Source organism: Amblyomma maculatum, chromosome 2 (genome assembly GCF_055883805.1).
Source record: "Amblyomma maculatum isolate TAMU_Amacu chromosome 2, ASM5588380v1, whole genome shotgun sequence".
Taxonomy (NCBI): Eukaryota; Metazoa; Arthropoda; class Arachnida; order Ixodida; family Ixodidae; genus Amblyomma; species Amblyomma maculatum.
In genome coordinates this window covers 225,833,642-225,855,462 of record NC_139345.1, presented here as the reverse complement: position 1 = coordinate 225,855,462, position 21,821 = coordinate 225,833,642, and the positions used below count along the sequence as shown (strand labels likewise).

The 21,821-nt window shown below is 44.9% G+C and overlaps 2 long non-coding RNA genes across 2 annotated transcripts; both read right to left on the bottom strand.

Moving 5' to 3' along the window:
• Positions 1-8,127: 8,127 nt before the first annotated feature.
• LOC146201421 (uncharacterized) lies at positions 8,128-14,432 on the bottom strand. The gene is made up of 3 exons (XR_014705347.1): positions 14,275-14,432; positions 12,787-12,912; positions 8,128-8,305 (listed from the first exon to the last, which is right to left on the bottom strand). It is a non-coding gene; the product is annotated as an uncharacterized LOC146201421 (long non-coding RNA).
• Positions 14,433-15,682: 1,250 nt separating this feature from the next.
• On the bottom strand, positions 15,683-21,262 carry LOC146201420 (uncharacterized). The gene is made up of 3 exons (XR_014705346.1): positions 20,845-21,262; positions 18,543-18,671; positions 15,683-18,435 (listed from the first exon to the last, which is right to left on the bottom strand). It is a non-coding gene; the product is annotated as an uncharacterized LOC146201420 (long non-coding RNA).
• Positions 21,263-21,821: the final 559 nt, after the last annotated feature.

The following is a 21,821-nucleotide window of genomic DNA, read 5'->3' as shown; positions in this document are numbered from 1 at the left end:
ACGGGGAGTGAGAAAGGCACCCGACGTCGCAAAGAACTCTGTTCTTTCTAGGAATAAACGTCTTTCGACTAATCTTGTGAATCCATTGACTCGTGCGCAAGCCGTCACGCTTGCCTTGAGATATCATGAATACCGCATAACCATCTTCAGGCCGCTTGCTGCAGTTGTACGCGCAACAGCACGGCATAGAGCTTGCACGCTGCAATAAAATCACAGCGCGCAATATTCGCTCTCCGAGACTAGGAGAAAAATGGCTCGAAGGAAAAAGAAAACACAAGGAAAACGCCGGACGCGCGTCGGTTTCCAAGGGCAACGACAGGGAGACCAATCGTCGCTCAGGAAATCGGGCGGAGAGCCGGCCTTCAGCGAAGGGGCGCGCAAGGGGCGAGGAGCAGGCGAGGAGGTAGCGCGGCGGCGGCAAAGTTCAATCGTTGGCGTAACTTTCAAAGTATCGAGGGGTTTTAGTCGCCACCGCCCCACTGCTGCTCCTCCGCTACAGCCGTTCACGCGCAAGGGAAACGCGTGCTCGCTCTTCGCTCCGCCCGCATCGGTTGCAACCGGCAGGTCCTGATATTTCACCCCTTATGGCTTATAGTAAGAAGCCGTAATCAGCGTCTGATTTATCGTGTATGAGCAATAAAATAGTCAATAATGCGCGCGCGCCTTCGTCAGTGCTGTCGCGCACGATCGAATCCTCTATCCTCTCCCTATCCCTTTTCCTTCCCGCCGACCGCTGCTCAAGTGCTTCAGTTTATTAGATAGCAGTTGCCGCGGCCGGCAATACTCTTTTCCTTCTTTTTGATTATTTATAAAAAAAATCAACCACTACCACCACCACCACTTACATCAACACTTTTTGCCCCTAAATTTTTCACAAAACTATATGTACCATTTTATGCAGTGTGCCTTTGAAAGCTGTAAGCAGGTATAACGCGACCTGACGCTTGTGCATGGCAAACTGTTCGGTGGATATTCTGTCAACCGCTGCCGTTTTCGTTTAGAGCAAAAGAGGCACTGACGAAAATTCATAGCACGTCTCAGATTCAGAGTAAGGATCAAACATTTACGCATACAGTTAAAATTTCAGTTGTCTAGTGAAGTGCGCTGTTCTAGCTTCGCTTAAAACAAATCAGTAGGTTGAAAGACAGCAGATGTATACGTAGTCTCGCCAATGACGCACACGTAGACAGTCGTAGTAGTTTAATACAGTGATAAAAAACAACAACATTAAATCAAGGAAAGGGGCATAAACAGATATGCATAATTGAAAAGAGCAGCAAGCAATAAAAAAATATGTCCTTCAAAGTTAACACATTGCACTCATTCATCAAAACGGTATATGCGGCTAGAAAATTAAAGTCTCAAAATCTTTCTGGTTTGTGCACATAAGGAGCTGGCCTTTCGTTTCTGTCTGTCACTTTCTTAGCATAATTGACAAGAAGGATTCTGAGAAATTTCTCACATTTTAAAGAAGCGGACCTTGTAGCATGGCTATTGTCAATGTCTTCCGGGCAACTCAGCAAAGGTGAGTTCTCAAGTGCTGGCTGGATTAAGATTCGAAGGACTTCAATGACATGTGTGTGGTAGGTGCCCGACAGCTTTCTCAAAAAAAAGGCACTACCTTGTCCAAGAGGGCTACAAACTCTGGTTTTGGATAATGCAGTCCGCTAGAACCTTGTCCTCGCAGAATAGTGTACATGGGGCTGCTTCTTTCGCTAATTTCAAGAAGGATAGCACAAGCGTCACACCCGAAGTCGCTGATTAACTTCACAATGTATCCAGCGACGTAAGCTAAACCAGAATACGTGGCAGTGGGTAATGGGATGACAGGAGATACCATCACTTCTTTCAGTTCCTCGGTTACTGTTTGCGGCAGAGCTGAAATGATTTCGTCGGTGTCGACGCTAGGTGCCTAGGCGCGCAATACAGCGCGACATACAACTCCTATAGTCACCGTTGAATAAATAGCACAGAGAAAAGCTTTTATATCCATTATTGAGGGGTGTCCCTTGAGTAACAGTGGCGAATGTGTAATAAGCAAAGCATTCTACCAAAATAATGGGGCAGCGATTGCTCTCTAAGGCAGGCATTACTGCACAGATAGTTACAAGGAACTATTAGTTCAAAAACATACTAGAAAAAGAAAGAAAATATTGCTCGGAATTAGTGCTTGAAATAGATTTCCTGTTTTTTGATGAAATAATCATTATATCATGTAAACATTTCATTAAACCAACATTTATTTGCAAAATGAAAATAATGTTTATAATACAACCTAAAACATTTGCTGGTCTATAAATTATAGCAAAATTGAAAACAAAACTTAAAAGCGTTTACTCTGACGTTATACTAATACTCTATGTCATGTAAGCATTTATAAAAATGTAACTTGCATTACATTTTTATAAAATATTTTTCATCTTCGGTGTTACCTCGATGGTTTCTCATCTAGCGCTGAAAGACGGTTTTGCCATTGTTGCTGTTATGTTTGCCTTGAAGAAGCTTCGATGTGATCACTGCTCATTCACTTTTTTTATTCATCTTCTTGTACAGGCTTGGGAAAAAATTCAGATTAAAATGAACAAAAGTAGATACCACGCTGCAATACATGTCATATGCTTGTCGAGCGTTTGCTGAGCGACAGTGTTTTTTAATATAAAGACTCCATTCACGTGTGTAGCACGCTGACAGGATGCCGCTGCAGCATCTACCTTCTGTAATCGTTCATTTAGGAGCTGCACTCACCACGAAACCCGCGGGCGACAGCGCGAAACCAGGCAAAAGCCAACCGCCGCCACTGAAGCAGATGCGGACCGAACAGTGAGCAGGTCGCGCCCCTTGCGGCGGCGGAGAGCGTGACTCAAGGAGAAAAGTTCCCATTGTTCACGCGGCGATTGAGAACGTAAGAAAGAGCGCGCGCTCTCTCCCTCGAGAACGGCCGTGAATACGGCTCTTCTGGGCGACGCGACGGGCCGCACCCAAGTGCGCCTCCATTGAGCGGCCGTGGCTGGACTTTGTTTGCAACATTTCTAAAATGTTGTGTTCGTTGTAAAGTTCTGCATGAAATATATGTGTATAACCTTTCTTGTATTTAAAACAGCATTTCGCGCACCAAAATCATCTACTACAGGTCAGTGCTCCATAGATTCAAAATAACAGTTCTCTCACCTTGTAGAACACTGCAGTGCCGTATATTTATGACCTGATTTATCTGCAGCTATGAAAATAACTGCCTTGAAAGGGCTCGTGTTATCATATACCATTCGCGTAGGCCTGTGTCACTTTGATTTCACAGTTCCTTATTGCACATTTTCTTGACTCCTCCTTCAGTTTAAAGCATCTGAAAAGTTAGTGGCGATTTATGTACCTAACTATCGCGACCCGCTAAAGCTTATTAGGACGAATAAGTGACTGAACCTCATTTTCAATGAGTAGTATAAGGGAAAAATACCTATGGCGGTTTTTATTTTTCTTCTGTACATGTCATTAACTATAGTGAACTAGAATACTTTCTAGTGGCGCGAACGGAAGGAAAATGATTTATTTATAGAAAGGGAAAGGCGCGGTAACTGTCTCACTTGTTTTCTGTGGACACCGCAACCGCGCCGTAAGGGAAGGCAGGAAGGTGGGAGTGAAAGTGGAAAGAGAGAAAGAGGAGCCGTAGTGGAGGGCTACGGAGTAATTTCGACCACCTGGGGATCTTTAACGTGCGCTGACATCGCACAGCACACGGACGCCTCTTCGTTTCGCCTCCATCGAAACGCAGCCGCCGAGGTCGGGTTCGAACCCGGCTACTCCGGCACAGTGGTCGGGCGTCGGAAGGAAAATGGGCGCCTCTTGCCACGGCCGGTCTCGAGGGAGAGAGCGCTCCCTCGAGACCGGCCGTGCTCTTGCACGCCGGAGAGTCGCCTCTCAGAGCTCGGCGAGAGCGGGTGCGTGCGGCGCTCGCTCCGGCGAGCTCGTGCGTTCCCGCTCTCGCCGCGCTCTCGTCAGCCTTGACCGTCCCTCACGCATTCGTGCGTCCTGCTCGCCCCCTTCGGGGGTTCAGTCCTCCCTGCTACAGCCCGCTGGTGCACATTCCCTGGGCCATCGTCCCCATCTCGCTGGCTTCTGCACACCTTCCTGCTGCCGTAGTGCCCCGGACCCGTGACTTCCTTCGCGCAACTCGTAGATGCGTGAGAGGTGCGACCCAGTGCTGCAACCGACTCCAGGACCACCGGACTCTCACAGTGCGCCCCTTCCGCCCTCGAGGCGTCGACCCAGTGCTGTGCCGGTGACCTGGATTTCCCCGCGGCACTCCCCTCGTTGCTTCCACGTTTGCGGCGCGCCCCTGCGTTGGACCGGGCTCATGGCTACTGCGGCGGCCCACTGCAGCTCCTTCGTGGGCGCATCCCTGCTGGCCACTGCCAGTCTCCCGCGGACTTCACGGTCCGCGGGCCCTGACGCACCCGCGTCCCCTGCCGCTCCTGCGGTTCCCCCGCTGCTTCGCCAGCATTCCCGTGGGCCTTGTGCTCACGGCCCTCGACGCGCCGCCTTGCCAGCGGTTTCTCCAGCGTCAACCGCCGCACCTCTGCCACGGCAGAGGTAAATCAGCGGTCCTCCCTGCTGCCGCCCGGATTCTCCAGCGACACAGTTTCCCGTGGGCTCCCTGCTCGCGGGCCTCGGCGCGGACGGTCTCCACAGCGCCACCCGCCGCACTGCTGCCTTGGCAGCAGTCTATCGCGGTCCCCCCTGCTGCGGCGGTTGCCCCAATCGCCGTGGTGTCCTGCTGTAACTAGCAGTCCTTCCTGTGCCTCGTAGAGGCTCAGTACCAGGCTTCGTCTGGACCACCCGCAAGCGCTGCTGCACCGGAGGCTGCGCACCGGACCACCGACCTGCCGACGCTCATCGGGCTGTTTGCTTGGTGCGGGCCACGACGACAAGACGATCTCCCCCCCCCACCCCTCCCAACATCCCACTTCCCCATCCCCCGGACACCAAGAGTGCCGCCGCGACATTAGGCCGGCATAACCCGTGTCCGGTTCCCCCCCCCCCCCACCCCCCGTGAATATCCCAAAGTTCCCAACCAACCAACCAACGCCGGACGCCACTGACCGCCGCCGGTGGCGCTGCAGTTACGTTTCCAATCGCTGATGATGATTTTCAACGGCTCAACTGATCAGGGTGTTAAAATACAAGGCCTTGAAATACCTAGAGTAGCAGAATATAAATATCTGGGGGTATGGGTAAACGAAGGATTGGCATACATTGGAAAGCATGAGCAATCACTTAAGGCCAAAGGGCGAAGGAATGCCGGGATAATGAAGCATAAGGCATTGTGGGGATACAATAGGTGTGAGGTTTTGAGGGGTATTTGGAAAGGAATTATGGTGCCCGGACTTTCGGAAATGCGGTTTTGTGTCTAAAATCAGAGGTACAGTCGACATTAGAAACAAATCAGAGATCCGTTGGACGATTAGCACTAGGTGCCCACGGCAAAACTACAATTGAGGCGGTACATGGAGATATGGGCTGGGCATCTTTCGAAGTGCGGGAAGCTCAGAGTAAAATATTATATGAGGAACGCCTGAGGAAACTGGACAGTAACAGATGGGCAGCTAAAGTATTTAAATACCTGTACCTAAAAAGCGTGGACTCACAATGGAGGAAAAGAACTAGGAAACTAACTAGTAAGTATGCTAGTAACAAGGACGGAGAAATAAAGAGCATTAAGAAACAGGTGAAAAACACAGAAGGTAAAAGTTGGATAAATTCGATGGAAAAGAAACAGAATGTGGAATTATACCGAAAGTGGAAAATGCAGATCAGGAAGGAAGATTTCTTTGATAACTCAAGGGGCAGTGCCCTACTTTTTGAAGCTAGGTCAGGGTGCCTTAGAACACGCAGCTACAAAAAGAAATTTAACAATGGAGATGACGCATGTGCTGTATGTGGAAACTCCAGTGAAACAATTGACCATTATACTCGAATGTAATGGTATCCATCCGGAAGTTGGTGCAGGCGCAATCACTGTTCCTGAAACTCTGGGGTTTAGAGATAACAGTGACCGGGTGAATAAACCGGCGGTGGAAACTAGCAAAAAACGACTGGAAGATTGGTGGCTTAAAAGCAGAGAAGTGACATAATGTTAGTAATGTAGGAACAAAATTTAATAAATAGAATCATGGTTTAGTTAACCCTTCTAAATCAATAATTAAGATATAGGGAGAAAAATGAGCATGATAGCTACTACTACCACCCCGTTTCAAAGGGGACGCTCCTATATTCCATCCTTCCATCCATCCATCCATCCTAGGACCGCGTGCCCCTCCGCAAAGAGAAGTCAAGGCTTGGCGCGCCGTGCAGTCTGCACATTCTTGTGACTTTGCCCTCGATCTTTCAGTTCTGCCTTCCATCACAGCAACTAAGACATCTCAGCTCTTCAAAAGCACCATGCGATGTTCGAAATGGCCAGGAAAAAGACCAACTCGCACTGTTTTGCTCCGAGATGCCGAAGCGCGGCTATCCGGGTGCTCACCTTTGTTTGCTGCTCCGAGGGACAACAAACATCGCACAAAGTGGAAATGAAGCTTGTGAAGGCAGGAAAAGCCTCTTACAGAAACATTGGCAGTGTGTGAGCATCATTTGGAGCCGCATCTCATCCTGCTGCGTGACTACGCACATATATGATCAATGGCAGAAGTGAGGATATACCGCGTGAAATCCATCACTGGCACCTGACGCGGTGCCTATACACTCTTGCCGGGTTGTCCGGCATATATTACCATCAAAACCGTGAAGCCAAGGCTGGATGTGGACAATATGGATGTTGCAGAGAGTTGTGCTTAGTGCAGATTCTTGCTATTAAGCCGGTGGCACCAAACGATAGCCGACATATTTTATACCGCGCGTCCAAGCTAACTTCAGCCAAGTGTTAAAAATAAACCATTCGAGATAGGCCAGAGAAACCACTTGCTGACAGCCACCTGGTGCACCAGGTCTGAACAAAAGGAAGACTTCGGGGAAGAAAGCTTCGACTGTTTGCGTGATCTCGAATGCTACCACTGGCTCAATAAAGCAGAGAGCTGAGATTAAATTAAATTCAATTCCGCGTAGTCATGGTATGTCCTTGGATCTCTAGCTGGCACATTTATTTAATCATTTATTTATTCTTCATATCATACCCTACTGATGTCTCAAGGCAATAAATATCGATAAAAAAAAGGTGCATGTATCGTGTAGATAAGCGATGCGAGCCTGCCTGCAGCATCATCGGCGCATGCTCGCCCCTTGTGTGTGTATCGTGTAGATAAGCGATGTGAGCCTGCGTGCAGCATCATCGGCGCATGCTCGCCACTTGTGTGCCCTTTTCCCGGAGCCTGTATAAAACGAGCGCTAATAAACGCTGAGGCGGCTTTCGTTTGCTCGGAAGCCCATTGAAGCCCTCATCAAGAGATGCGCACCCAGACGGCCATAGACGTCCGACGGTCGACCGACGGACGTCCGTTCTCGTACCTTCGGACATCCGACGGAAGTCCGGTTATGTTCGATATACGTACAGCGGACGTCCGTCGGACTATCGTTCGTGGATCCGGATCGCGTCCCACGGACGTCCGACGGGCAGCCGGAGGCGGACATTCGGACGTTTCCCGGAACATGCTTGCAGGGCCCGCTATTCGTGTAAAAACTTGCCAATAACATTCGTGTAAAGCTCAGCAAGCATGTGCCATGGAAATTTCAGTCACATACTAGTGCTCAATGCCTTTGCCGTGAGAGTAAAGCAGACAATAGAATATGCAACAGGTTCAAGTTTCCTGTTGTCTGCTTTACTTTCACACACAAAGCACTGAACAGTAGTGTGCAATTAAAATTTCCATCAAAGAGGCACATATGCTAGCTGAGCTTTACACAAATGCACCATTCCTGAAAACATGCTATGTGCATAGGCATACCAGCATGCGAGGTTGTAAAAAAAGCATTTTTTTTTTGCCTTTATTGCAAAAACTGCATGCATAAATAGTCTACACTAAAAAAATGTCGATGTTAAGGAATGGCATGGTAAAATGCAGGCCAACTGGAGTATTAAGAATCTACTTGAATAATTTTTTTTAATTATACTTGGCCGTGACAGCTCTTCCCTTGGGGAGGTGGTGGAGGAAAAGGTATTTATTGAAACCTAATATTTCGGAATTAGCGAGATGATCGAGTTCTGTGTGGGCGGCCTCCGCAGGCCGGGATTCCAGGAGCAGTTACTATCCTGTGCATTTGCTCGATCAGCTGTTGCTGGTCTTTCAGGCCTCAGATGGAAGAGCAGGTTGGGCTCCTCCTGCAATAGAAGGGAAAATGAAATTCAAGCTATCTGTGCTGAACTTTGATTACACATCTCCAAGGGCAACTGCCAGTTTCTCTCAATTGCTTTTTCCAGATGGCACTGTACGCATGCATCTCCATTCAGAACTGTCACATACTATATAGAAAGGTCATATAACTGCAGCAAAACCCATGCAGAATAAGGAAAGATACAAACGTAGTTTGACCAGAACCTGGCATTCAGTATTTTAATGTTTTTATGTCGTCTCTTTGAACATGCCACTCTGAACAAACATGGCATGTTATGCTTGCTGCTATGCGCCCTCAGCAATGCCCAAGACATGGAGTGCACATGCAGAGAAACTAAGCATAAAGGATGCTGTATATGAACATAAAGCACAGCCAGAGCATTGCAGTATTACACAGGTACGCATTGGCGGCAGAAACCTGCATTTTGAGCGGTTTAACAGGCAGATTTCTAAAGTCATTGTTCCTGCTCTGAAAAGAAGTGATCAATAATAACATCGTTTAAAATTGTTACCTTTTTGTTCTGTAAACTGCACATTTCGCTGGTTTCCATGTACCCTCTACTGAAGACATTCCCTGGGCGTGTCGGGGGTATATCGACATCAACATCTAGGCTACAAGCGTCTAGAAAGCGTCTCCTTAGAGCAGCTGCGACGAATTAACTTATCTGATAACATGCAAGCTGCTGCAGCAGAATAAAGATAGACATTTGACATGTGGCTAAAGCCCAATGTGGAAGCATAGCCCGCCGCAGTGATTGCGCAGTGTTCATGCTTCTACAAGAGTTAAAAGTAAAGTTATTTGTTTACCCACAGCGTTATATGTGACATTACAATAGCAAGGCTTATAGTTACAAAAAGCTGATAACCAAAAGCTCCTGATGTATTACCGGCAGCATGCAGCATGGATGTATGTCATGGATTTCTCAACTACGCACAACAAATTACAAAAAAAATAATGGTATTTATAAATGCAGCCAGTTGTTCACAAGAAACACTGTAGCTTTTTTATGGGGAAGGTAGTGGGCGCCAAAGAAACTGCCCCTGTAAAGGCGCCTAATTTGCCCCTATGTAATATCGGGGACAAGTGTGTGGACTACACAAACTGCAATCAAAGCACATAACTTTCACATCGACCAGGAAACTCGGACCATACTTGTCGATGTGAAAGTTGAACGTTAGTTCTTTCATGTGTGCAAGAGAAATAAGGTCACAATTCGTTTACATCGCGATTCTAGTCCAAAATCTACAGACATACTGTCCAGACTTTCGCCCCCGCAGTATAAGCCACCACTTGGGTAAGAGATTAGTAAAAGAAGTGTATAAAAGACATTAGTGCTGTTGGACAGCCATAGCTATAAAAATGGTATCGACATTGGAGTACTACCTTAAGGCGGGGCCTAGGGCATTACAAAAGCAAGAGTTAGTGTCCGCTGATCCTCATTTGAACGAACAAAAAGAGGGGGGGGGGGGAAGAAATCTACCTCAATTACATGTTTTGAGTGACACCAAGCCGCAGTTAGTATTAAAGATATCACACAGTTTTGTGGAAGATTTGGGAGCGCTTTGCAGCTTTCTTACAGGATTGGACAAAAGAGATCACCATCTTCAGAAAGGCACATTATATAGAAATGAAAATAGTGAATTTACTGCATCTGGCCACAACAACTTGCACACGGAGAGGAAGATGAACTGAAAATTTTATACATGAATGTACGTATTTACAACAGGTGAAACAATGACCATGATCTATGCCGAAGAGTAAAGAGATCAAAATCTAGCTCAGAACGAGTTCTCCAGGCCGCGGGGCCGTTTCATTAACTTCGGGACTCCGCCCACATTTCTTCTCCCCGATGACAACGAACTCACACATGACTGGCTAACAAACATTTTGGCATGTCTTTCCACTTTCATAAGTTCTTCACCCTCTCCCTAATACAAGCAATGCAAAAGGGACAACAAATTCGTTTCACAACAAACGGAATTTAGAGAATGGACCTCGAAATGATTGGCTCACTAGGTCACATGCCAAACTCTCTCCCCTAGGAAAAAAAAAGTAAATAATTAGAACCCATCAAAACGGTGTCCCACGTGCGCAACCATTGTGCAAAGCTTGCATCCTTGGCGGCTCCTTTTACAGGGCAATTATTGCAATTATTGGCGTCCGAGTCAGCACCATTGCGGACCACATCAGAAGAGCCAACCCACATCATACCGTCACTGTTACACACTTGCCCTTTTTCAACGCCGCTATCTCCCACCATTTATAACATCCAGGGTTGGAATCCTCAACGAGACCCCACTCAGCGCTCCTGCACTGAATAATTGTCACTTTTATGGGCTCCCCAACAAGGAAGAGGGCCTTACACCCTTCAACCTGACAGTGTTTTTTCTTTGAACGATAAACAGTTCTTCCAAAAGAGGTGCTCGTTTCAAAGCTGTGCTGCCTCCGGGTGATGGGTCCAGTCAGCGTACTAAGGATCCCTTAGTACGCTTAGTACTAAGGACCCCTTAGTTGTATACTGTTCGTAAAGCTCCTTAAATAAAAATGAGCCCCCTACATGACACAGCAACGAGAACAAACTGCCTGTCCCCGCGTCTTCGAGTGCGACAGCAAAGTCCTCGGAAGAAGGGACTTCTTTCCCTCTCTGCCTACGTTTCCGTTAAGCACTGTAGCTGCTGTAGCTGCCTATCTGTGCGCGTCTCTCCGCCTCCTGTCCGAGGGCAAGTGGGAGACGGCCGCAGCTGGGCATTGAACAGGTGACCCAAAAAGAGCAGACTAATAATGGTGCCTAGCATACCCACCGATCCCTTACAGAAATCATTAAAGAAATGAAAGCAACACATCAGATAGCACTACAATGTTTCTAAGTACAAAGTCGACAACTCCAAGTCATATAAATATATGTACATCTCCGCACATTAACTAGACAGAAACAGTGCAGAGTAAACTAGTAATTCAGTGTCTAGCAACACTATTAAAAGGGGATAAAGGCTACGGGGGGCTACGATTATTAGTACCGTTTTGCCTTTAAACTACAATAACATACTTGTTGCAAGCTTAAAATCAAAGATTTACGCCTGTCCCACCCACAGCAATGGAACACACATCTGACTCAAGTCTGCAGAGAAAGAGCAAGCTAGACTATTGCAGACGCACCCTTGGTTATTTTTCTGGCAATTCTGAAGGTGAAGAATCTGACTTGTCAGTAGCATGTATATGAATAAGAACCCTATGACAGTAAATGCATCAGATTTTCTGGAGTGGCTTTTCTTTGCTGACCACATATGAGGTGAGCTATAATTTATCCAACTTGGCCTAGGTTTATTCTATGAATAACAAAGCTATAGCAGGTACACAGTCGTCCACTCAGGCTGAACATGCGAGTGCGTGGCATTCATTTTTTGAGATGCCACTGCATCCATCGCAGCTGCACACCGTAGCGAAGAGGCAGACAGCGTGAAGTACCAGCCTCTAGTCCCTCTACCACCACTGGGGTCCCAAACTAGGGACCCCTTGTTTTTGTCAGGACAGGCCCCCTCAGGGTCAGCTAGTAACCTCCTGTATTTGTATCTGATGGCAATGTTTTCCACCACCACCCACAATACGCAGCTGCGCATCATAGCAGATGTGAAGCAACAGCTCCTGGTCCTTCTATGCATAAGCCACTTTGCCTTGATGCATGCCTGCGCACCATAGTAAAGAGGCAGACGACATGACGCAGCAGCTCATTGTACCTTTACACATGAGCCCCCCATTGTACTTCGATACGCACCATAGCAAATATACACACTACGCCACACAGCTGCTCCTGGTCCCTCTATGCATAAGCCATTTTGCCTCAATACGCACCTGCGTACCTGAGCGAAGAGGCAGACATGAAGCTGCAGCTCCTGGGCCCTCCATGCACAAGCCACTTAGCATCAATGCACGGCTGTGCACTGTAGTAAAGAGGCGAAGGACGTTAAGCAGCAGCTCCTGGTCCCTCTACACATCAGCCATTTTGCCTCAATGCGCATCTGCACACCGTAACAAACAGCCAGATGTGACAAAGAAGCTCCTGGTTTCTCTACAAATAAACCACTTTGCCTCAATGCACGTCTGCACACCGGAGCAAAGAGGCAGATGACGTGAATCTGGAGCGGCTGGTCCCTCTACGCACAAGCCACTTAGCCTTGATGCATGGCTGTGACGGATGCATTGCTATTTTGCAAACTGCATGCCACACATTCCCATTCAAGCTAAGAGTGGACGACTGTGTCCAATGACAAAAAGTAACATGGTGGACAATGTAAAAAGAATTTGCTGCATAAAGTTTGTTGAAACCAGTTCTACATCCTACATGTAAACAAGCTTAAACCTTAATGTCGAAGGGATGTCCTGTGTGTTTAAAATCATCACGCTCAAACAACTTCAACACTGACAATCATGATTCAATATTAATAATATAAATAATGATACAATACTCACTTTTAGCCATACCAAAGAAATGAGAATGCAAAGGGATGTTGCTGTTCTTCCCCCGTGGATGACAGTTTTCCATGTTCAAAGTGCTGCTTCCTGTTGGCCTACGAAATCGGCTACAGCAAATGGCATCTGAAAAATTTTTGGAAGCCTCATGCTAGTCTTCAACAAGAAAAGCATTGCCATACAGAAGCAGAACACAAATACTTTTACAATACATTAAAAGCACCAACTGCGGTGCTGTTTTTAGGATGACTAGGTAGAGGTTTTGCTGTAGCAAGCCAAATGTTAGCCTTCAATAAGGAAAGCATTCCCATACAGAAACAGAACACAAAATCTTTTACAACACATTAAAAGCATCAATTGCACAAATGCTTGTAAGATGACCAGGTACAGGTTTCTGCTATAGCCCACATCATGTGACCAGCGGTTATCAGAAGCCTTGTATGTGAGCATGATGCCCTAGATTCAATTTATGGCTATCACTGTATTAACAAGCATGGGTTTAAAGCTACTTTAATATGATAATCTAAGAACATGGTAAGAGCTTTCAGTGCGACACATAAGCTCAGTATCATGCACTATAAGGTGCTGCATGGCTCTAGTGCAGCTTTGGTATTATCTCGCTGTCAATAATGCAGTGAAGTTCTGAGGAGCCTTTGAATATCTGTAAGGACAAAGCAACAACAATTTTGTTTTCATCTCACTTTTGCTCAACTCGGTTTTTTTTTTTTTTTTTTGAGCCCGCGGCTTGCATGGCCTTCCAGTACGCTTGTTTTGCATAAAAGAAGGCGTTGCAGGCACCAGAGCTCACAGCCCAACTGTATCGCGGCGGCGGTATGTCAAATTCGTGCCAGAACAGCGCAGAACAACGGGTCAAGAAAAAGACAAGTGCTGACTTTTTTTTTTCTCTATCTCCTTGTCCGGTTGTTCTGCGCGGTTCGGTCCCACATGCATAACCAACATGCGCAAGGTGCTGTCCTGGTTTGTCAAAGCTGAAGGAGAGTACTAAACCTTTAGTTATTTAGTAGCTACAGCCGTTCCTTCTAGAAACTGTAGTTGCCGTAAAGCTCGAGAGAGAAAGATCAGCGGCTGTCCATTAAAAAAAAAAAAAAAACTCGCGACGTTTTCACAAGTGTAGGCATGTCGCACGATGGGCTCGAGGAGTGCAAAAGTTTTCTCGTATAGTTTTTACAACTCAGCACGTTGCGCATGGTTAACAAATTAACTCCTTTAAAGCTCGGGCAGGCACTCCTTTATCAGAGACAGAGAAGTTGCGCTGCTTACTGGCGCAGCGTCCAGTAATGCCGAAAAGATGGCCCTCAGACTTGAAGCTGCACTTTAGTTAGTCGGCGCGGAGCCATCCTGTCAGTCTCGCCTAAAACACTCGACCGTTCGGCTGCTGTACAGAGCTGTTTCCTTACGCAAAAGCTCACCACTATCGGTGCATCGAAAATTTCAACTAAAGAAACAAAAGTTCGGTGAAATACTTACTTTGGAATCAGCGGGTGAACAAAGTGCGCCAGCCGCACCAAGCCACAGCAAAAACAATGCTAGCAGTGCATTACAGCCGTAGGTATTTGTAACTGCGCAGAAAATGCAGAACACGGAAACGTGAAGCCATCTTCCATGACTAAACTTCAACTTGTTAGGTGGATTGGATTGGCTCATTTCAGATTTTTTTGAGGATAGGTTCGGTTTCGTTCTTTTTGAGCTTGCTGCTTGCTGCGTCTATTCAGCCACTGATTAAAATTTCACCGAAGCATCATGATAGAAACATGTTTAATGGTCATTTAACTTTTAATCAAAAATTTTGGATGGAAGAATTCAACGATGAAACATGCGGAAAATAAAAAAAACTGTTTAATGGAAACGCTTTGTATCGCATCGATTCGCTCTGGCATCATATAATGCAGACTTGACGGCATTACTGATTTATACGCAGTTCAGACGAGCACGACGACTACAAACTATATCATAGCTGTGTAAAAGCAAATCCAGTGGCGGACGTACCCCAGTAAACACCAACCCATCTATGAGACGGCTATAAACTGTCTTGCCAAGACAAGCAAGATGCCCGATAGATGTCTCAGTAGACCTCTGAGATGGCTACTAAACGTATATAATATGTCTCGACAAGATATGCAAGACATTGCCAGATGTCTTGATATTTCTTGTAGTGATCTTGTAGCTCAGCTAATGCACCCACTTTTTTAGGCTACAAGACGTCTTGCAAGATATCTCCTAGAAATCTGGAAGACAAATAACTTACTAAACGTAAGTCAGTCTAGCAGATAGCTATAAGGCATCTTGCCCAAGATAAACAAGTCACCTTATAGACATCTGAAGTGGCACCCAAGACAGCTGATAGACATTTAAAAGATGCTTTGACAAGATATGAAAGATGTTTTTATATGTCTTGGTACTTCTTGTAGCTGCCTTCTAGCTCAACTAATGCACCCACTTTTTTAAGCTGCAAGACGTCTTGCAAGTCATCATCTAGAGATCATTAAAATAGATTCTGAATGTCTAAAATGAGCTCTAGAATCTCCTGCAATGCTCTAAATTATTTATTCCCTGCTATTTCTCGCAAAACTGTCTGAAATGCTTATGTATTTGTAGAGGTTTTCAACACCACTGCCAGACAAAAAATAGTCTCACCAGATGCTACTACAACTAAAGCTGCATTGCCGTCACACACCCACAGTGCTCTTTCACACATTCAGTTATGATGCAAGCTAAACTGATGTACAATTGTAAATCATTAATACTCACGCACTACAACTGTTGTCTAGTAATGAGAACTGTATGTTTTTATTACAAAGCGTGCCACATTTCACTGTTAATGGCCATCAGGTGCTCTTTAGAAAGTTTGGTAGTAACTGCACCCAATGCTAGAAAATGAGATGAGTAAACTACAGAACTCTTTAATTTCCTCAACATTATACATTGCAAATAGGCAACTTAATCTCATGCATGTTAAAAGCAAGGAAAGCCACAAGCAACAGTATGCAAATGAAAAAATGTGGTTCTCTGAAGCCTAATATTGTACCAAGGAAGAAAACACCAGAAAGAGCCAACTCATGAACACATGACATGTAAAGAATGATGCACATTGCCATTCATTCTCACAGACATTAAAACTGCAAACAGTAAGTGAGAACTGTACACATTCTTTGTTACAAAACATGCCACACTGTACGGTGGACAGCCATGGTTGGGTGCTCTTTGGGAGATTCGGCAATAACTACAAAAGGTGCTAGGAAACAAAATGTGTAAATCATATATTTGATTTTTTTTTCAACAGTGCGCTACGAAGTTACAAGCACAGAAACTAGACACTACAAGTGGTATGAAAATGACAAAATAATAATGCAGTTCTCTCCAAGCTTAAAATGATCTTTTTACAAAAGAATGACAACATCCATACTCCAAACAAGAACAGGAAATGACTAGAAATAAACAGGGATAGGTATGCAAAAGTGTACAAAACTGGTTGAGTGGTCGAACGAACTATCTGCATAATTTTTGTACAAAATAAAACAAAGCAACAAATTCGAATGAAAAAGCTTCAGTATACAGAAAAAGGCGCTTTCACAAAAGACCATCATCACGTGTTGCATTTCATACTATATGTGCATGCATGTCACCAACTGAATGCTGGTCATACATACATCTTGTAGAAACTGCACAAACACTTGAGCAATAGGCACGACATCAATTCCATTAAAAAATCTACACTGCAAAAAAAAAGAAGCCAAGACTGCTTCACTGCTGCTTTTCCTGTTAGCATGACTAGAATGCACTGAAAAAAAAAATGCAATGGCTGCATGCCTGTCATAGTTACATTCTACTATCATAACTAAAAAGTACTAAGGAAAAGGTAGCAGGTAAGGGTCATACATCACTCTACAAGAAACACTAGAAGGCACCATAAGGAAAAAAAAAGGAAGGAGCAAAAGTTTCGCATCCCTGTCATTGTACATACCAACCACTATATTCCATATCTAAAGCTGTTTGCAGCACTACAAAAGATAAGGGCAGCATGAACCAGCCATGATGGCACCAACTGCCCTTACCTTTTGTAGTGCAGCAAACAGCTTGCGAGGAGTACAGAAGGCACAGCAAAAAAAAAAGAGAATAAAATTCAGTGTTGCACACGGTGCTGCTCTTCACATTCTGCTGGTATAAAAAGAAGGAAGTTAACTGCTGAGATAGTTGGTTTTCAGAAATAAAAAAGGTATTTAGCATAACACAGACACACACAAGAAAGAAGACACCACGTGTACTTACTACAACTGTTTATTTAGGGGAAAGCAGTCGACGCATAGCTTTCACTGCTGATGTGCACATGTACAAGGCAACAGGAAAACAGCACCAATCTTATCAAAGCAGGTATGAGAAATATCTGTTCAGCCTCAAAGAAAAGCTGAAGTGTCACTGACACAGCTCAAACCTGTTTAATGTATAGATGGTATCCTCTGCTCCCTGAAAGCTTGCTCAGCTAAGCCATCACATAAGCTACGAAAGCAAACAGGTCGGCTGTCAGAAGAGACATGGCCATCATTTCGTAAAGTGCACCACCGTCTATAAAGTTCTACTGTCATGTAGAAAAATCTTATTTTGCACAAGCAGGATTCTGCGTCAATGGCCAACTTAGGGAACATGCAAAAGACATTAACAATGAAGGTGAGCGACTTCTCTTGCACCGTAGGGTTTGCACCAATTGTGAAAACTGTGGGTAACGGCTCATGAAACACTAGAAGCCCTTCATATAAAAAAGCAGGTTACAGCTGTGTCAGCAGCAAATTGGTTTTTCTTATGAGACTGAAGAAAAATTTCTCACGCATAGTTTGACAAAATGGTGCTGTTTCCATGTTGCCTTGTACCCGTGCGCATCACCTGAGTAGGCTATGTATATCGGCTGCTTTCCGCTGAACAGTTGTAAGTGCTGATGGTGTCCTCTGTCTTGTGTGCGACTGTGTTACGCTAAATAGCCTGTTATTATGCATGGAGAAAAGGCATTGAAAAAAAAAACAAGGTCTGAATACCACTGCCAACATTCTGGCATGAAAGCATCGTAAAATGAGGGAGCTGGCATGGGTTGTGCATCTGTTATTCTGTACAACCCTAGAGGGCAGAGAAAATTAAAAAAAAAAAAAAGAAAACTTCCGGGGCTATCAGATCCACTGCAGTCAGTTACAAATTAAGAATGAAGGGGCGAATATCCCTCAAAGGAGGCTTTTCTGCCAATCAGATCGTTCTCAACACTGGTACCACTTCAGCCCTTGTCCACAGCTAACTAGGCTGGGCAGCTTTTTCTTTATCGGTACTGAACACCAGCTGCACTGCCTCTTTTTGTCACCTACTGCCATGAAAGGGGGAATTCCTTTGTGGCTCAATTGATTGGGAGGCTCCTCTCTGTCAATTGTTGGAGGCCTACCTTTGCAAAATTACAAAGCTTCAAACTTGAGTTGTAAATGAGCACAGAAGGTGCCTTGATCCCAGCTGCTTGCTATTGTGGCACTGTTCATGGTGGCTGTGCAGCGCCTTTAGATGTGGACTTGGTCTTTGTCACAAGGCAAACACCAACCACTCTTTTGTGACGTCGGCAAAACTAAGTTTCATTGGTGTTGAAGGCTTTCCATGTCACACCTGCCAGGATTAAAATCAAAAGCACGATTTAGATATATGAGCTCCCAAACAGAAGGAAAAAGTCCCACTGTTGGCAACTCTAAGTTTTTGGCACAGTCAAACCATACCTGTGTATTCAGTCAGTAGCCCGCGACTGCCCAGTGAGATGTCAGTCCTGTGGCCCTCATTGCTAAGTTGTGTTTGCAGCACAGACAGGAAAAGGATAGTTGCTAGGCAGCTGTGGAGGTGGTGGCAACCTGCAAGGTGTTGCAATGCTTTAAAGATTTCTTGTGAAGTTTAATAAAGCAAATCACTGACTACAAAACATAGGATAAGAATTTAACCTCAAAATATGTCACATAAGGTTGAGAGTACTGAGTACACAATAGAAATATGTTTAACCAAGACACGCACTAGCAGCACAAAATAGTGCTGAGTATAATATATGTATATTAATAACTCCTTGATGACCTCGAAGGCTAAAACATTTTCTTGTCTTCACCAACAGACACACCTGAAGAGAACCACCATTTTCCTGATTTATACATTTCTTTTTTTATTGAGAGTCACTTTCTATGCTGGGTAAGGTTCCTGCCTCTGAGTTTACTAAGTGTTTCATTCGACATATGTAGAGAAGAAATAAATCTATGTATCATGTATCTATGTATGGATGCATTACCTATGTATGTATCTATGCATGTATATATGTAGGTACCTACGTATGTATGCATCACCAGGTTTTCCTAGAACAAATGAAAGCAATATTTTAAACAGTGAGCATGCACCCAGAGCAAAAAAAGAAAAAAAGAATGCATAGCTCACTTGCTTGAGCTGTTGGGTAAGTGTTTTGTTTACATGAAAATTCCCGCAGACACAAAATAACAAGAGCACCAAACACAGACACAACAGCACAATGTGAAAAAGAGCATTAAATTCTAAATTCTAAAGTTAATTCTAAGTTAATTAATTCTAAAGTTAAAGCTCAGCTACTTTGGTCATCTGATGAGAAGAGAGGAGTCGCTGGAGAAAGATTTGATGCTGGAAAAGGTTGAGGGTCGCCGGAGAAGGGGTAGGCAGCGAACGCGATGGTTAGATGGCATCCTCGAGGCACTGCAGAGGAAGTTATGTGATGCTAGGAAGATAGTGAGAGACCGGAAAGTGTGGCGTGACATGGTCCATAGGGTCACGAAGAGTCGGACATGACTGAACTGAACTGAAATTAAATGAAGGTATTTCACCTTTGATGCCAAACACCTTCACTTCGGGAGGAGTCCATATGCTATCAAAAGGTTTGCGTGGAGTCACAGCTTTGTTGTTGAGGACAGCCAGAAGGCATACACTGAACCCATTTATAACATGGCTACATTCTATACGCCTTAAAAGTAAGTTATGATTCAGTACTCTCTTTTCTTTTCCCAGTTCTGGATAGGAAGAGTCTATTGGCCCTGAAGCAAGAAAACAAATGAAATTGATATGTTTTTGTGTATTATAATAGGCTTTTCGTTATATGAGGTCCGTCTGAAAGATTTGCTTTCGATTTCTTTCTGTACCAATTCAACTGAAGCTTAATTTCTTAAAACATTTCCGCGAATAAAAAAAAAAAAAAAAAACTGAGGACCAAAGGAAATAGAGCACCAGCACATCACACAGCATGCAGTTCAGGAACTTAAAAAGAACTAAATTGTGCTTTCTGACTATATGAAAATGTAAAACCACTTAATCACGGCAATGTAATGGCTGACTGTAAACATTTTATGAACTATTAAAATTAAATCACTGCAGAATGTTCGTACGCCGTTCCTATCTCGCTATGTGTTTCAACTTGTGCCTGTGAACAGGCCGAGAGTATTTTGCTAGCAGTTGGGAGAGTCGCTGTGGCCAGAATGCACCTTACCCTCCCCTCTAAGGCGGCTTATTGAGATCGTTCTCTTTCTTTTTCGCAACCGCGGCATAACTTAGCGCGTAAGCTCTGCAGGCTGAGAAACAATGCACGGCTTCCACTCGACGGTGCGTATTTTCTGTATCTTGCTGCAGAGTGAAGGCCACACTAAGCATGCAGACTTTCGTGCTCAGTTGTGTTTCCTGGGAAAGTGTTAGAACCAGCGGCAATCAACGAAAGACGTCGGATCGCCAAGCTCATTTTGAAGAATTACATCGCGAGGTTCCGCCGCCAATGGCAGTTCACGAAACGCGGCGAGTGGAATTACAAGCGAAAAACCTTCCTGCATGCACAAAACTATAGATGCGCCATAAAACACCGCCTTTCGTACTGACTAAACGGTCCGCGCGCGCTATCTTGCTCGCCCATACAGCCTGCGCCGGCGGATGCAAACAACGGTCCTTGCAGCATTTTTATCGTAAAAAGAAAACACTCAGTCACTTTACTGCTCCATTAAGTGACTCATTTAGAAGAAACAATTTCTTACTCACCCAACGAAGCTTGCCTTGCAGCCAGAAGTAGCAGCCGCTGTGCGGGATACATTTTCAACGCAGTCACAAACCAACGGCCTAACGTGCAGACACGACTAGACACGACGAAAATTTGAAATGGCCAGCTCCGAGCAGCGCATTGATACAATAACTTTAAAAACAATAGAAATCTGAAATATATTTCATAAAACAAGCTATACAAGTAAAATGTAACTGTTGCTTATGACGTATTTGTTTCAAAACGGTAAATACAACCTGTGTCTTGCGTAATTATTTTGGCGCACTATTTTCTATCTCGCTGTAAAGAGGAGGGGTGCGAAAAGGCCACGGCGCGCGAAGTTTGGGAATGGCGGATCGTGCATAGCTGGCGTTCCGTATTAACATCGGCGCAGCAAATCTTTCCTCTGTGCGAACTACTGGCTTTTATCACACACGGATACATCTATAGCTTACTTTGTCGTTGTGAACACTCGGAGTTTGGAGTCTTCCGGCGGACTGGACTGCGCCGAGTGAGGTCGAACACAGTACGCGTGTGGCTATCGGCTGCAGAAATGAAGGTGTCAGCGGCTTTTGTACATTATGTTCAGATACCCATCGCCTAAACAGCATTTCTTGGTGCCATATTGGTCCTGCATGCTGGAAACAGCCCAAATTGCATGCTTAATTCAAAAGCGCAGGCACTTTGGATACAGTATTTTGCAAGCTGAAAAATTGCTAGAACAAACCTTCGACAATTTATACTTAGAGTATGCAGAACAGTGTCGTCCAGTTAAATTGTGTACATATTGCACTATAGGCGCATATGTGACCCTGAAACGTCTTGTTAGGAAGTATGGTAGACTTCTGAAGCAGAACTCTAGAAGACATCTGGCGTTAGCCGGCTAATAACTGTCTTGCGTAGCTGAAGACATAAAAATTCTTCACTAGACAGATTCCAGACATCTTGCCGATGATGTCTTCTAGACTAGCACCAAGCG